We start from the raw sequence: 11,551 nt of genomic DNA on the forward strand, positions 1-11,551 counted from the left end.
CATTGTTCCCTACTTTTAAGTAAGTTTGATACTCATGATTTGGAATAATAATTCAACAAGCTCAGACTCACTGCAGAATTAAATGTTGATCCATGTTCTCCAAACTTCAAATTTTGAAGTTGCTCCAAACGTCAAATTTCAAAGTGTTTTTCTTGCTCCTGCTGCTCTATATTGTTCCATTTCTCCAAACGTCAAATTTTGAAGTTAAGGGTTAAGTTGAGGCACTCATTATGAATGGTTAAGGTTTGGGATAGGGTTAAGCACAAAAGCTCATACGGGTTAAGATATTTCAGTTAGCACTACTTTGTTGGGTAAAGGCTCAACATCAAAACTCAAAATAACAGACACAATGATTCTTCTGTTTCACTACACTCAGCCCCGGGTCTGTGACGCACCAAACGGCAAGGGTCACAAACACCGGGATATAATCAATTGCTCCAACTCAACATTTAAAGCTACCTCAGAAATCACTCCTTTCAAATGGTGCCCTGTTCCTAAGAGCAAAGCAAGAAACAGATCTTGACCTGAGTTGACTGGAGTACTGCTCTGTTTTCTTGACCCGAGTTGTCTGGAGTACTACTCACTCCGTTTGAACTTGACGCCACTCACCCTCAACCCACCTTCTCCCTCGGAACTCAACTTTTCCTCTCTATCAGTCGACACACCATAAACTCTCTCTGTCTCTTAGCTGTGTCCTTTGCCTTTCTACATCTTGTGTCTATGCTATTAAACGTTTTTTTGCTCTTCAATTCGTGGCTTACATTTACATTTACGTCATTTAGCAGACGCTCTTATCCAGAGCGACTTACAAATTGGTGCATTCACCTTAAGATATCCAGTGGAGCAACCACTTTACAATAGTACATCTATATCTTTTTTTTGTTGGGGGCGGGGGGGGGGGGGGGGGGGTTAGAAGGATTACTATATCCTATCCCAGGTATTCCTTAAAGAGGTGGGGTTTCAGGTGTCTACGGAAGGTGGTGATTGACTCCGCTGTCCTGGTGTCGTTAGGGAGCTTGTTCCACTATTGGGTGCCAGAGCAGCGAACAGTTTTGACTGGGCTGAGTGGGAACTGTGCTTCCGCAGAGGTAGGGGGGCCAGCAGGCCAGAGGTGGATGAACGCAGTGCCCTTGTTTGGGTGTAGGGCCTGATCAGAGCCTGAAGGTACAGAGGTGCCGTTCCCCTTACAGCTCCGTAGGCAAGCACCATGGTCTTGTAGCAGATGCGAGCTTCAACTGGAAGCCAGTGGAGTGTGCGGAGGAGCGGGGTGACGTGAGAAAACTTCTGAAGGTTGAACACCAGACGGGCTGCGGCGTTCTGGATGAGTTGTAGGGGTTTAATGGCACAGGCAGGGAGCCCCGCCAACAGGGAGTTGCAGTAATCCAGACGGGAGATGACAAGTGCCTGGATTAGGACCTGCGCCGCTTCCTGTGTAAGGCAGGGTCGTACTCTGCGAATGTTGTATAGCATGAACCTACAGGATCGAGTCCCCGCCTTGATGTTAGCGGAGAACGACAGGGTGTTGTCCAGGGTCACACCGAGGCTCTTAGCACGCCTCTTCTATGCAACCACAACATGTGGACAGCCGGTCTGCCATCTTCCACTCCAGCGGCAGTGCCATTGAGGCAATCTCCATTTTTAAGTAGTCAATTTTCTTCTACACTTCTATGAGTTGGCAAACCATCTAAAAGGTTGCATACTTCCACCTGTAGTTTGTTGTTTGAACAGGTAATTTACCAAGGTTGGTAATTTACTGCCACCTGCAGTTATGGAATATTTGCTGACGAGTATAATTCATTCACTGATCCCTTCTGGTGATGACCCAAGTGGAATTATGAAATCATTCCTTAACCCATAGGAAGTCCCACCCAGTTGACTACTTCAAAATTGTGAAAGTCCTCAATGGTGCTGCCCATGCTAAAATAGGCTTTTGGCCATTAGAGTTATCAAAATTCTCTGAGTGTCACTGAATAGACTAGAGGATTTCCACCTTTTTTGCAATTCTAGAAGTATTTGTATTTGAAACCAGCCTCTCTAATTGTGGAACCAGCTACTCTCAAACAACTTTGCTAAATCTTTCTCCATAATATTACAACTAATAACACGTCAAACATTAATAGCATACAAAACTAACACCAATCTGAACATTTCCAATGCTTAACAACAAGCTAAAATAGCCATCTAACTATTTTATTATAGAGATTAGCTAAAAGGTTTGGAAAATTGTCTTACCACAGTAAAGTTACCGTGTTTGAATCATCCATTGCTGTAGCGGACTAAAACTCCAAGTTTATGATGAACTTCACCAACAAAGCGGAGCAGAAACCAGCCTTTGTTGAATCTAGGTCTGACTACATCGATTCGCCCAAGGTCAATACAATTTTAATCATGAAACGCCTACCTTGTACCTATGTTTATCCTCTGTAGGTGCATGCCTTTCTTTGCTTTTCAATAAACAATCAAATACAACCACAACTTTTTGCTCGTTTCTGTTTCTCAAAGATATTAGCTCAGTGTGAATGCGCATGTGTCAATTGAATCTCAGATGATGTTTGTATATGAAATCTAGACTATAAAATGTGTAATATGCAAAATAAAATAACTGCTGTTCTTTCTCAATATCAAATGTTTTTTCTTTTTTTCTCTCCACAATTTCATGGTATCCAATTGGTAGTTACAGTCTTGTCCCATCGCTGCAACTCCCGTACGGTCTCTGGAGGGGCGAAGGCTGAGAGCCGTGCGTCCTCAGAAACACAACCCAGCCAAGCCGCACTGCTTCTTGACACAAATAGATGGCTTCATGAGGAATGAAATTATGTGAATATATTGAAGCAACATCTCAAGACATCAGTCAGGAAGTTAAAGCTTGGTCGCAAATGGGTCTTCCAAATGGACAATGACCCCAAGCATACTTCCAAAGTTGTGGCAAAATGGCTTAAGGACAATAAATCAAGGTATTGGAGTGGCCATCACATAGCCCTGACCTCAATCCTATAGAACATTTGTGGGTAGAACTGAAAAAGCGTGGGAAGCAAGGAGGCCTACAAACCTGACTCAGTTACACCAGCTCTGTCAGGAGGAATGGGCCAAAATTCACCCAACTTATTGTGGGAACTTGTGGAAGGCTACCCAAAATGTTTGACCCAAGTTAAACAATTTAAAGGCAATGCTACCAAATACTAATTAAGTGTATGCAAACTTCTTACCCATTGGGAATGTGATGAAAGAAATAGAAGCTGAAATAAATCATTCTCTCTACTATTATTCTGACATTTCACATTCTTAAAATAAAGTGGTGAGCCCAACTGACCTAAAACAGGGAATTCTTACTAGGATTAAATGTCAGGAATTGTGAAAACTGAGTTTAAATGTATTTGACTAAGGTGTATGTAAACTTCCGACTTCAACTGTATTTGCATATAGGCCTACTGCAGCTCGGATTGGTTATGCCGTACAGGTCTATTTAGAGTATGTGCTGAGTCGCGCGCAATATAATCCTACTACTCAGTGCCATCCAGACAGACAAACCTGAAACCCTCCTCCCTGAGTTGGACCTCCAGTAGCGCGAGGAAGTGTGTGAACAGAGACAACCAGACTGTGAGCAGGCTAGACATTAGCACCTCCAACTTGGAGCTGCTCATCCAGTTTTCTGAGAGATTGCTCTCCTCTTCCTGAGGAAACTCCACCAGCTCACTGGCCTTGATCTGGCCTCTGCACAGAGAGCACCGCACCTGCTCGGTGCGTATGACCTCTGCGATGCAGTCTGCAGTAGGCGTGTGCACAGTGTGTGATGATGAGCAGACGGACAGTCCAGACATATAGCACACTCACATCAGAGCCACTGGACCAGCACCAGCCTCTATCAGACGTTCTCTCAACTCTCCAGGAGTCACAGCAACCCCACCTGTGTGTGTAGTGGTCTTGCACAGTAGGTCAGGGTGGCAGCAGAACTGTCTCAGCCTGAAAAGGATAGCCAGAACATCCACGTAGTTCCTGAGGACGGTCCCCTCTGCAACATACCTGCTGATGGTAGTGCGCCCCTCTGTGCATGCCAGCTCATATTCCTTCCTTTCTGTGTCAGCTCCAATACAATGTACCAATTTTAGCTTGGCATGGCAACATAGGCACTAGGATAAAACCATACGACCATCAGCAGCTTTAAAAACTGTGATATGCTGTCAAACAAACATAAATGACAAGTAGTTTAGTAAGCTAGCTAGATAACATTAGTTAGATGAGTTGATAACGTTAGCTAACAGTTACTCACAGTAAACAGGACTCTCAGTGTTGATAGCTAGCTAACTGTTTTGTTAGACTTCAGTGCGGCTTTTGACATTACCGATCATAGTCTGTTGCTGGAAAAACTTGTGTTATGGCTTTACAGCCCCTGCCATATTGTGGATAAAGAGTTACCTGTCTAACAGAACACAGAGGGTGTTCTTTAATGGAAGCCTCTCCCAACAAAATCCAGGTAGAATCAGAAATTCCCCATGGCAGCTGTCTAGGCCCCTTACTTTTTTCAATCTTTACTAACGACATGCCACTGGCTTTGAGTAAAGTCAGTGTGTCTATGTTTGCGGATGACTCAACACTATACAATGTCAGCTACCACAGCACCTGAAATGACTGCAACACTCAACAAAGAGCTGCAGTTAGTTTCAGAATGGGTGGCAAGGAATAAGTTAGTCCTAAATATTTAAAAACCTAAAAGCATTGTATTTGGGACAAATCATTCACTAAACCCTGAACCTCAACTAAATCTTGTAATGAAAAATGTGATAATTGAGCAAGTTGAGGAGACTAAACTCCTTTGAGTAACCCTGGATTGTAAACTGTCATGGTCCAAACATATTGATAGAACAGTAGCTAGGATGGGGAGAAGTCTGTCCATAATAAAGCGCTGCTCTGCATTCTTAACAGCGCTTTCAACAAGGCAGGTCCTACAGGCCCTCGTTTTGCCGCACCTGGACTACTGTTCAGTCGTGTGGTCAGGTGCCACAAAGAGGGACTTAGGAAAATTGCAATTGGCTCAGAACAGGGCAGCACGGCTGGCCCTTGGATGTACACAGAAAGCTAACATTAATAATATGCATGTCAATCTCTCCTGGCTCAAAGTGGAGGAGAGATTGACTTCATCAGTATTTGCATTTGTGAGAAGTATTGACATGTTGAATGCACTGAGCTGTCTGTTTGAATTACTGGCACACAGCTCAGACACCCATGCATACCCCACAAGACAGAAGACTGGCCCTTGAACTAAACGATCATCACCCAGTAGCACTCACTTCTGTCATCATGAAGTGCTTTGAGAGACTTGTCAAGGATCATATCACCTCCACATTACCTGTCACCCTAGACCCACCTCAATTTGCTTACCGCCCCAATAGGTCCACAACGATGCAGTCACCATCACACTGCCCTATCCCATCTGGACAAGAGGAATACCTATGTACGAATGCTGTTCATTGACTATAGCTCAGCATTCAACACCATAGTACCCTCCAAGCGCATCATTAAGCTTGAGGCCCTGGGTCTGAACCCCGCCCTGTGCAACTGGGTCCTGGACTTCCTGACGGGCCACCCCCAGGTGCTGAAGGTGGGAAACAACATCTCCACATCGCTGATCCTCAACACTGGGCCTCACAAGGGTGCATGCTCAGCCCCCTCCTGTACTCCCTTGTTCACCCACAACTGCATGGCCATGCACGCCTTCACCTCAATCATTAAATCAAATGTATTTATAAAGCCCTTCTTACATCAGCTGATATCTCAAAGTGCTGTACAGAAACCCAGCCTAAAACCCCAAACAGCAAGCAATGCAGGTGTAGAAGCACGGTGGCTAGGAAAAACTCCCTAGAAAGGCCAGAACCTAGGAAGAAACCTAGAGAGGAACCAGGCTATGAGGGGTGGCCAGTCCTCTTCTGGCTGTGCCGGGTGGAGATTATAACAGAACATGGCCAAGATGTTCAAATGTTCATAGATGACCAGCAGGGTCAAATAATAATAATCACAGTGGTTGTCGAGGGTGCAACAGGTCAGCACCTCAGGAGTAAATATCAGTTGGCTTTTCATAGCCGATCATTCAGAGTATCTCTACCACTCCTGCTGTCTCTAGAGAGTTGAAAACAGCACGTCTGGGACAGGTAGCACGTCCGGTGAACAGGTCAGGACTCCATAGCCGCAGGCAGAACAGTTGAAACTGGAGCAGCAGCACGGCCAGGTGGACTGGGGACAGCAAGGAGTCATCATGCCAGGTAGTCCTGAGGCATGGTCCTAGGGCTCAGGTCCTCCGAGAGAAAGAATGAGAGAATTAGAGAGAGCATACTTAAATTCACACAGAACACCGGATAAGACAGGAGAAATACTCCAGATATAACAGACTGACCCTAGCCCCCCGACACAAACTACTGCAGCATAAATACTGGAGGCTGCGACAGGAGGGGTCGGGAGACACTGTGGCCCCATCCGATGATACCCCCAGACAGGGCCAAACAGGCAGGATATAACCCCACCCACTTTGCCACTAGAGGGATATCTTCAACCAGCAACTTACCATCCTGAGACAAGGCCGAGTATAGCCCACAAAGATCTCCGCCACGGCACAACCTAAGGGGGGCGCGCCAACCCAGACAGGAAGATCACGTCAGTTACTCAACCCACTCAAGTGACGCACCCCTCCTAGGGACGGCATGGAAGAGCACCAGTAAGCCAGTGACTCAGCCCTTGTAATAGGGTTAGAGGCAGAGAATCCCAGTGGAGAGAGGGGAACCGGCCAGGCAGAGACAGCAAGGGCGATTCGTTGCTCCAGTGCCTTTCCGTTCACCTTCACACTCCTGGGCCAGACTACACTCAATCATAGGACCTACTGAAGAGATGAGTCTTCAATAAAGACTTAAAGGTTGAGAACGAGTCTGCTTCTCTCACATGGGTAGGCAGACCATTCCATCAAAATGGAGCTCTATAGGAGAAAACCCAGCCTCCAGCTGTTGCTTAGAAATTCTAGGGACAGTTAGGAGGCCTGCGTCTTGTGCCCGTAGCGTACGTGTAGGTATGTTCGGCAAAACCAAATCGGAGAGATAGCGAGGAGCAAGTCCATGTAATGCTTTGTAGGTTAGCAGTAAAACCTTGAAATCAGCCCTTGCCTTAACAGGAAGCCAGTGTAGAGAGGATAGCACTGGAGTAATATGATCAAATTTTTGGGTTCTAGTCAAGATTCTAGCAGCCGTGTTTAGCACTAACTGAAGTTTATTTAGTGCTTTATCCGGGAGCCGGAAAGTAGAGCATTGCAGTAGTCTAACCTAGAAGTGACAAAAGCATGGATTAATTTTTCTGCATCATTTTTGGACAGAAAGTTTCTGATTTTTGCAATGTTACGTAGATGGAAAAAAGCTGTCCTTGAAACCGTCTTGATATGTTCGTCAAAAGAGAGATCAGGGTCCAGAGTAACGCCGAGGTCCTTCACAGTTTTATTTCAGACGACTGTACAACCATCAAAATGAATTGCCAGATTCAACAGAAGATCTCTTTGTCTCTTGGGACCTAGAACAAGCACCTCTGTTTCGTCCGAGTTTAAAAGTAGAACATTTGCTGCCATCCACTTCCTTATGTCTGAAACACAGGCTTCCAGCGAGGGCAAGTTTGGGGCTTCACAATGTTTCATCGAAATGTACAGCTGTGTGTCATCCGCATAGCAGTGAAAGTTAACATTATGTTTCCGAATAACATCACCAAGAGGTAAAATATATAGTGAAAACAATAGTGGTCCTAAAACGGAACCTTGAGGAACACCGAAATTTACAGTTGATTTGTCAGAGGACAAACCATCCACAGAGACAAACATATCTTTCCGACAGATAAGATCTAAACCAGGCCTGACCAATTTGGGTTTCCAATCTCTCCAAAAGAATGTGGTGATCGATGGTATCAAAAGCAGCACTAAGGTCTAGGAGCACGAGGACAGATGCAGAGCCTCGGTCTGATGCCATTAAATGGTAATTTACCACCTTCAAAAGTGCAGTGATGGGGTCTAAAACCAGACTGAAGTGTTTCATATACATTGTCTTCAGGAAGGCAGTGAGTTGCTGGGTCAATTTTGGGCTTTTTCAAGAGAGGCTTTATTACTGCCACTTTTAGTGAGTTTGGTACACATCTGGTGGATAGAGAGCTGTTTATTATGTTCAACATAGGAGGGCCAAGCACAAGAAGCATCTCTTTCAGTAGTTTAGTTGGAATAGGGTCCAATATGCAGCTTGAAAGTTTAGAGGCCACGATTATTTTCATTATTGTGTCAAGAGATATAGTACTAAAACACTTGAGTGTCTCCCTTCATCCTAGGTCCTGGCAGAGTTGTGCAGACTCAGGACAACTGAGCTTTGGAGGAATACGCAGATTTAAAGAGGAGTCCTTAATTTGCTATCTAATGATCATGATCTTTTCCTCAAAGAAGTTCATGAATTCATCACTGCTGAAGTGAAAGCCATCCTCTCTTGGGGAATGCTGCTTTTTAGTTAGCTTTGCGACAGTATCAAAAATACATTTTGGATTGTTCTTATTTTCCTCAATTAAGTTGGAGAAATAGGATGATCGAGCAGCAGTGAGGGCTCTTTGATACTGCACGGTACTGTCTTTCCAAGCTAGTCGGAAGACTTCCAGTTTGGTGTGGCTTCCAATTTTCTGGAAGCTTGCTTCAGAGCTCGGGTACTTTCTGTATACCAGGGAGCTAGTTTCTTATGACAAATGTTTTTAGTTTTTATGGGTGCGACTGCATCTAGGGTATTGCGCAGGTTAAAGGTTAAATTCCTCAGTTAGGTGGTTAACTGATTTTTGTACTCTGACGTCCTTGGGTTTGGCCGAGAATTTACAGCACGACTTTTGATGATCCTTGGTTGTGGTCTGAGCAGATTATTTGTTGAGATTGCAAACATAATAAAATGGTGGTCCGATAGTCCAGGATTATGAGGAAAAACATTAAGATCCACAACATTTATTCCACGGGACAAAACTAGGTCCAGAGTATAACTGTGGCAGTGAGTAGGTCCGGAGACATGTTGGACAAAACCCACTGAGTCGATGATGGCTCCAAAAGCCTTTTGGAGTGGGTCTGTCGACTTTTCCATGTGAATATTAAAGGCACCAAAAATTTGAATATTATCTGCCATGACTACAAGGTCCGAAAGGAATTCAGGGAACTCAGTGAGGAATGCTGTATATGCCCCAGGAGGCCTGTAAACCCTAGCTATAAAAACTGATTGAGTTGGCTGCATAGATTTCATGACTAGAAGCTCAAAAGACGAACGTCGTTTTTTTGGTAAATTGAAATTTGCTATCATAAATGTTAGCAACACCTCCGCCTTTGCGGGATGCACGGGGGATATGGTCACTAGTGTAACCAGGAGGTGAGGCCTCATTTAACACAGTAAATTCATTAGGCTTAAGCCATGTTTCAGTCAGGCCAATCACATCAAGTTTATGATCAGTGATTAGTTCATTGACTATAACTGCCTTGGAAGTGAGGGATCTAACATTAAGTAGCCCTATTTTGAGATGTGAGGTATCACAATCTCTTTCAATTATGGCAGGAATGGAGGTCTTTATTCCAGTGAGATTGCTAAGGCGAACACCGCCATGTTAAGTTTTGCCCAACCTAGGTCGAGGCACAGACATGGTCTCAATGGGGATAGCTGAGCTGACTACACTGACTGTGCTAGTGGCAGACTCCACTAAGCTGGCAGGCTGGCTAACAGCCTGCTGCCTGGCCTGCACACTAACTCATTGTGGAGCTAGGGGAGTTAGAGCCCTGTCTATGTTCGTAGTTAAGATGAGAGCACCTCTCCAGCTAGGATGGAGTCCGTCAATCCTCAACAGGCCAGGCTTGGTCCTGTTTGTAGGTGAGTCCCAGAAAGAGGGACAATTATCTACAAATTCTATCTTTTGGGAGGGGCAGAAAACAGTTTTCAACCAGCGATTGAGTTGTGAGACTCTGCTGTAGAGCTTATCACTCCCCCTAACTGGGAGGGGGCCAGAGACAATTACTCGATACGACACATCTTTCTAGCTGATTTACACGGTGAAGTTATGTTGCGCTTGGTGACCTCTGACTGTTTCATCCTAACATCGTTGGTGCCGACGTGGATGTGGATACTCGCCAGTTTTAGCTTTAGCCAGCACCATCTTCAGATTAACCTTAACATCAGTAGCCCTGCCCCCTGGTAAACAGTGTATGATCGCTGGATGATTCGTTTTAAGTCTAATACTGCGGGTAATGGAGTCGCCAATGACTAGGGTTTTCAATTTGTCAGAGCTAATGGTGGGAGGCTTCGACGTCTCAGACCCCGTAACGGGAGGAGTAGAGGCCAGAGAAGGCTCGGCCTCTGACTCCCGACTCGCTGCTTAATGGGGAGAACCGGTTGAAAGTTTGTCGGCTGAATGAGCGACACCGGTTGAGCATTCCTACAGCGTTTCCCTCCAGAAGCCATGAGAAAGTTGTCTGGCTGCGGGGACTGTGCGAGTTGATTTATACTATTATCTGTACCTACTGGTGGTACAGACGCTGTTTCATCCTTTCCTACACTGAAATTACCCTTGCCTAACGATTGCGTCTGAAGCTGGGCTTGCAACACAGCTATCCTCGCCGTAAGGCGATCGTTGTCCTGTATATTATGAGTACAGCGACTGCAATTAGAAGGCATCATGTTAATGTTATGCTACGCACTTTAGCACTCTGCAGTCCAGTTCTGTGATCTTCACTGCTTAGCCATTGCTGCTCTTAGTTGTTTCCACTTCAAAATAACAGCACTTACAGTTGACCGGGGCAGCTCTATAAGGGAAGTAATTTAACAAACTGACTTTTTGGAAAGGTGGCATCCTAAGACGGTGGCACATTGAAAGTCCCTGAGCTCTTCAGTAAAGACAATCTACTGCCAATGTTTGTCTATGGAGATTGCCTAGTGTGGCTGAAATAGTCGAATCAACTAATTTGAAGGGGTGTCCACTTACTACTGTATATATTGTGTATGTTGCAAAACTGAAAACTATGTTTTGGTTGGTAATGTGAACCATAGATTAAGCTATAATACACACATATTTTAGGTTTATAACTGTTTATTATAATAAAACAAAAGGTGTATCCGGCGTTCTGTTTTCTGCTATGTGCATTTTGCGCCACCTTGTGGACTCATTCTTTCAAGTTGCTGAAAACCCCACTATTGATTGAGTTGCGTTCACTCATACCATTCAATCCATTACTGAAGTTTAATCTATTACTTGTAAAACCAGATCAAGTGTAGGCAACATTGAAAAGTAACCTATTAAAATAATGTATATCAAACTAGAAAATATAGTTACAAACCAATAGCTTAAGTAATTATTGTCAATCAAGTCGGCCCAGGTAGCCTATCGATATCACACTAAAGGCTATTATTTTCCAGAAAGAAATGAGTGAAATCCAGTGATACTGTATGTTGACAGTTGTTTTTTTGAGAGGGGTTCTTGCATTTTGCGCATGGTTGCGTGCAAGGATTTAGAAGGAGGGGTGAAAAAGTTGCTGTGTCTC

This window comes from Salmo salar, chromosome 25, assembly GCF_965601325.2.
Source record: "Salmo salar chromosome 25, fSalSal1, whole genome shotgun sequence".
Taxonomy (NCBI): Eukaryota; Metazoa; Chordata; class Actinopteri; order Salmoniformes; family Salmonidae; genus Salmo; species Salmo salar.